The sequence below is a fragment of the Varroa destructor genome, unplaced genomic scaffold (assembly GCF_002443255.2).
Source record: "Varroa destructor unplaced genomic scaffold, Vdes_3.0 BEIS01000001.1, whole genome shotgun sequence".
Lineage (NCBI taxonomy): Eukaryota > Metazoa > Arthropoda > Arachnida > Mesostigmata > Varroidae > Varroa > Varroa destructor.
The window spans coordinates 27,832,397-27,838,942 of NW_019211454.1; the positions used below are offsets into that span (position 1 = coordinate 27,832,397).

General features: G+C 38.1%; 1 long non-coding RNA gene across 2 annotated transcripts; it reads right to left on the bottom strand.

The window, feature by feature from the left end:
* Positions 1-237: 237 nt before the first annotated feature.
* On the bottom strand, positions 238-5,755 carry LOC147758468 (uncharacterized). Of its 2 annotated transcripts, none has more exons than XR_015318611.1 (2): positions 5,622-5,755; positions 238-1,504 (listed from the first exon to the last, which is right to left on the bottom strand). It is a non-coding gene; the product is annotated as an uncharacterized LOC147758468 (long non-coding RNA). The 2 variants fall into 2 exon arrangements; XR_015318612.1 differs by lacking the exon at positions 5,622-5,755 and adding an exon at positions 1,736-2,036.
* Between the last annotated feature and the right edge of the window lie 791 nt (positions 5,756-6,546).

Here is a 6,546-nt window from a genome sequence, read left to right on the forward strand (position 1 = left end):
ATTTCTTTGTAAAATTTATTCTATTTTTCATTTTGTAGATGAAGTTTTCGATACTGACTTTTGTTTCCTAATGAAAAAGAGACAGAGGCAATAAAGCAAAAATATCTCAGAACACTTTGGTTAATATCGAGTTATTTTCCTCTTTTTTTTTGTATTGTAGATGTATGCATAAAAGGTTCGAAGAGGCTTGAACTTACTTTGTCAGTCATTTACGATGCAACTCAATAGGGCGACATATACAGTGCTATGTATGCAATATAATACGTTTTATTCCATGCACAAATAAACGCAAGAACAAGCAATTTCTAGGTACTTGCGTAAGCTCTCTGAAGAAGAGCCGAGTCACGCGACGACATTGTTCACGTAGATTTATACACATAGGTAGTATATAGAATGTAATGAATAAACTAGTGTAATATAAATTTCTAAGTAAATAACTATTTTTGGCTATACAATATTAAAGAAAAAAGCTGTGAGGGGCCCGTTTGGGTTCGTCGACGATCTGATCCGCTTCATTTTACTGGCAGCGGTTGAGAAGTTGACGATATGAACCGACGGACAGATTATCGGGGTGATAGATCGAGGTCGGATGAACTGGAAATTAAACTCAAATTCAGTTTGTTCCTCGCAACGTCAGAGAAAGAAAGGCATGTGAGAACCGCGAAATTGGTTGGGTGGTTCATCAGAGCAGCTAGACTCTATCTATAGGCAAGGTTAGTTCGAATGGTTTGCGCTTTGCAAAAAAAGGCCTAATACCATTCTAGATTTCTAAAGCGCATCGAGTAAAGGATGATACTTATTGCTGTTGTCCCGAGAGAAGGCATATTAGCGCGCAGAATTTGCGAGCTGGCGTTGCGGTTGATAAGGCAGGGCGAACGAAGAAGCACGCTCTAGCTGTGCTGACATTACGAAGCTTAAAGGACGTGTTAGAGGACGGGATTCCCAATGCGTTCGTTCACAATTGAAAGTACGATTCACAGTGCACCAATCATTGCGTACCGACTAGGCAGTCATCGATAGGCCAACGGTGATACGGGAGAGCGATGAAAGTGTTTACTCCGTCGAGCAGAGGTCTGTTTATCCCTTGCTGGCAGAACGTGAATGTCACTAGCACCATGAGCTCTACGTCGATAAGCCGTCCTTCAAGCTGCGGAAGCGTCTGGATGCCTGGAAGCTGTTGCGGGTTCGTGCAAGGCGCATCCGTTCGCGTTGATTACAAGCGTTTGTACTGCGTATTAACTGGATTGGGAACGTCTCCAAAGAAGCGCACAAAGAAACGGGCTAGAGAGGACAAGGTAAAATAACTAAGCACTAGAGGATAGCGGTCGCTCGACGGAAGCATCTCACCAAATAGGCAAGACTGAGTTGTAACGGAAGGAGTAATATTCATTTGTGAACAAACGCACCTCTGTGGTAATAGAAAATCAAGTGTCTTTCTTGCCAACCGATGACGATAGCTAAGCCACGCGGGTTCACTACATACTTCCAGTTTCTAAATGTCGCTCTGGAATAGACACAGAAAATAAAAAAACCTAATATTAAAAAAACAATTTAGGTATTAGATCCATCAAACGCCACAGTGCTGTGTCAAACTAAAGACAAGTTCCCGAAGGCATTTATCTTCAGACGAGCCTATAGCTGGAAAACGCAGACTGTTGCAATGGATCTTAACACATCTAGCCACTACGAGCTATCATCACGTATCTATGTGTGGCCTAGACCAATAATATCTTACCGGCTTTCTGACAAAATTGCAATTAATTTTTCCAACTGCAAGCTCTCATGGGGGCACGTTCAAATTGGCTCACTGATTGATTTCTATTTGTAGACGCTCAGTCCACTCGATGTATTTAGAAACCGAGTAAGTTATCTCCGAAATGAAACTGCAAACAAATTTCTCACAAATATAAAAGTGCCATTTTCGGAAAGAACAAAGCACATCTATCTCAAGTATATCAAAAGTAATATCTCACGAAGTACAGAGTACACATTTATTGCTACGGCAGATAGCAAAAAGCTAGTTAGTATTAGCGGCTACCCGCCGATATCGATCAATAATCTTATGGCCTTATCGACTATATTTTTTAGCTATATTCTAATAAAGTTTCCGTCGAAAGCAGATCATTCGATAAAACCGGGACATAGAAAAACCAGATTTAAAAAACGAGCTAGTTGAAGCGAAAACGCTTTTTATTATTGTACATTGTTGAACCGCCGCGATTTTTAGGTTATAAACAGATAAAAGAAGAAAAATCATAGGCACGCAAATATTATGTTCGTGTCCAATAGCTTTGGTATTATATACATTAGGAACATACCGTCGATAGCTGCTAATTATACTTATTCAATTTATACGTAAATTGCCATAAAGAATATAAGCAGAAAACAGAAACAATACAAGAAGATTACCTTATCTGCACTTAAAGTAAAAAACATTCAAAAGTTAACTGAGTCTTTTTAGTTCAACTAAAATGTGGGTACCTGATTGTTATAACTGCGATTAAACATAACCTAATCGCCATCCATGACTTGGACGATATTGAGTGTTTCTTTTCAATTTCATTTCTGTGTTTACGCAACATGCTCTGATCATCGCGTTACACTGAAGACAAGAATAAGGCCCTTCGCAGTGACTCGAGAGTTTATAATGAAGAATCTAGCAGGTCTTAGCTACAAGAAGCTAATGTCACAATCCAAACAATCAGAGAAATCGGCCATTGTAGTTTGCATTAGGGTTTAAAATGGCTACGACCACTTTCATACGATACGTAGTTATCAGCAACAAGCCTTATCAAATATTAAGATCGGAATTGATACTACAATGCATTGGGTGAATATGCATTTATGTCAAAAGGAACACCTATGAAATGTTAGGAAAACAAAAAATAGTCTATTTCAAAAATTGTCAACAACAACAGAACATTGCTTTGCAAGTGAATGAATCACATAATCTAGAAAAAGCCCTTAATCATTTGTAAATCGTCTTCGATTGTACAGTCTCTTACCGCAAGCACCTATATATATATATATATACCGTTATCCGGTATAGGTTACCGGTCTCCAAATGGCTATTAATACTTAAAGAAAACGCTTACTAAAGTCTTATACATGAGGTTTACTAAACTTGCTGTGTGCTCTCTTTCAATCCTGTTCCACTCAGTGTCCCTGTGCCGGCTTTTGCACTAACCTTCAATTACCAGTCTTCGGCATCATTATCTTTCAGTGTAAGCTACAACCGTAACTTATGTTTATGCTGTCACACATAACAAATGACGTTTGCCAATAGAAGTTTATCTGTTTTTCTGCTTTGTTCGGCGCCTTCGACCCTATTGTAACTTCACTGTAAAAAGTTCACACTTTGCCCCGACAGTAAATCGCACATTTTTAGGATGTTACAGATAGCAGGACGTGTGTTCATTATAGCTCCTAGTAGATCTCTGTTTCCAGCAATGGAATCGAGTGGCATTTATTTTTTTCTTATATAAAAGTAACGATACATACTGTTGGCTGACTTCGCATTATCTAGATCTTGTACTTTTAAAAATAAGTGAAACTAATTTCGCTGTAGTATCGTCACGTGACGGTGCCCAGTATGTTAATCTCAAATGTTGCCAAAGTATTCATATTTGCTAACAGCTAGCCATACAACAATTTTCTATGCTGTTTTTTTTCGATTATATATGTATAGCTTAAAGCGTTGAAAAGAATAGTATATACATGTATATATGTCCTGCTTTTAAGGTTTTCGTATTTCCAGTAGATCAATTTCGCAATTTCCGTTTTACACAATTTTATTCTGAAAAGTGAAAGTGCTCTTCTAAGATATACTGTCTTTTCTCGTGTTCTCGAAACTTCGTGGATCAATCAGGACAAGATATGTAACCTAACTTCTCTGCGCTAACAACACACCCACTGCTTGTGTAAAATCATTAGTGCCGATGGCGTATGTGCAACGCCTCTTTACCTTTTTTCAAGGAAAATCTGCCCTTGCATTCCTAAACAAACCTTTATCAGGTCCTAATAGCTAACCGCTGGAATCTGGACTACAGAATTTTCAATACTTCAGAGAAAAAATGTTTTTGCCGGAGCTCATTGGTTTTATATTGTACAACTTGAGCACTGTGCTGCTAAAGAGATAAATGCTACTTTTTCAGCAATTATCATATTTAAAATCAAGCACAATATCAACGACTGAAAATCGGAAATGCCTTTCAGTAGATTAGAACGACGTTACTTACTTGCACAGTTCATATTCTGCCTATATGTCATACATACGCAGACCGGTCTGTTCTCTGTTAGACATAAAATCACAAGACATATTTCGTTCGATGTGCTATATAAGTTACATTCGATATACTAATATAAGTAACTAATTAAAAGTTGCTGCTAGGGTAAGTTTCGGTAACTTTTTCTCAGTCGACCTTTTATAATCAACGACCTGCGCCTATGTTCCGTACTTCCCGTTGCATACGGTCATATGTATGCTACAAAGTTCAATAGTAGATAGCGTGAAAACCAATCTTTAGACGAGTGTTTCTATCTTACGGGTTCAATCACCGGCATTTCTTGTTTCATGCAACCTTGTAGAGTGGTCTCAAGATCTATTGTCCTCTTATTTCAGCCTGAAACAACATCGACTTCTACTAATATTCTACCTGCTGTTTTTCCCCTTAGGTCTAGCCCTTTAACTTGATATCATTAGTAGATGCAATACAATACGACAACGAACAAAACAGCAATAGAACCGAGCATCGCTTAATGCTATTATATTTGAATTTTCAACGCGTATACGGATATATTTTTAGCTATTTAACGTTAACTGGTTGGTTATTCATCAACAAATCACACGCTAAAACGACGCACGTAATTATGGCGCAAGAAATCATTTCTGGCTGTCTGGGTAGATGCCTGGGATAGATTTGCATCTAGCTTCATTTTGAATTTAGTCAAAAAAAAAAAAATAGACAAGCTTAGAATGTTAGCTAGATGAGCTTTCTTGAAGTACAGATATGCTTATAAATGTTACCAAAATTGATTTCAGGCTTAGCACAGGACTATTTAGGTTAAAACTCGTAGTGTTGAAAATCACTTTGTCAGTAATTGCCATAGTTAATATAGCGGCAATCGCAGTAAGCGCGCTCGTTCATATCTTGATAGCATTGCACGACGTATTGCAAACGGACCTCTGAGTTACGTTCAATACATATGGAGTACGTAAAGCAATAACGTGGACAGAGCCCATCTAATCATTAACGTAATTCTCTGAGTGGTTCAGAACATCGGTGCTATTTATCTGTTCCGTGTATCTAGCAGACGAAACGGAGCCGTAAACAAAACACCGTTTCGGATCAGAATCATATACTAGAACCATTAAGAGAGCTTGCAGGTATAACAAACGCTGGGAAAATGCTAAGTACAACTAAATAATTAGCGTATAGGTTTCGTCTGTTCCATATTGTAATGAACTAGTTCTATCCACCTTTTGAAAATCGTCATTTTCCTAGTGAAATTGTAAAATTATCCAAATAACCATTATGAACTATTTTTATCTTGCTTGCGTAGGTAGCCGCAATACGTTGATGTGAAGTCGAACGCGATACGAGTAGTTCGGAGGTATTCACCTGGCTATCAGGGCGCTACATGACTGTACAACCTGGCAGTCAGCAGCTTTTCCACTATATAATCCTACCGCACACATTTTATGTCTCACCATCGTAAAATGTATCGACAGGAACAATGAGCCAAATTCTTTTGCGACCTGCGGTTGGCGTCTGCGGTGAATATATTTATCAGAGACGTTACGACGTGTGCGGTACATCAGAGTAATGCAAGCTATAAATAAACTGTGAACGCGTACATACATTCGCTTAGAGGCAACGCCTATGCTAGCAGGTTTCCTTGGCAAAGCATCGAGAGGACCGTAAGCAAATGATCTAACACAATAGCCAAAAAAGCGGCAGAGAAAGGAACTGTTATTTTGGGTATTCCTTTAGCATTAATAGATGACGACGAACTTATGTACTTATTGGTGTATCCGGAAATCGAAACGAATATCACGTAGATCTATAAGCAGAAATTGAGTTCAGATGTAATACTGGCGATACTTTTATGATTTATAATATAAACGGCTTAACAGGAATAAGGCAAATATGTCGCGATAAATCTCTATACGTCAGGGTAGCACTTTAGTTTTACGTAAATTAAGCGTTAGCTTGCAGCTATTTCACGTAAAATATTCTTATATATATATATATATATATATAAACTCTGAAAGTAGAAATCCGTACACATTGACTAGGTCATGTTTCATGGTTCCGCCTGACGTCAGATACTGCCAATGCAGTAACAATATGGGAATATATTGTGTTATTAAAGGATCTTTGTTCTTACAAAAATCTCAGCAAGCAGCTGATTGTGCTGTTTGCTGATGCAATTAGAACGGGATATAACTATTAACAGTTCTGTTTCAATAAACAAGAGCGTAGAGAAACTAGCCCCTAAATTTGCGGCACGAGTCTTCCTCTGTTTTTATAGACGTGAATCAGA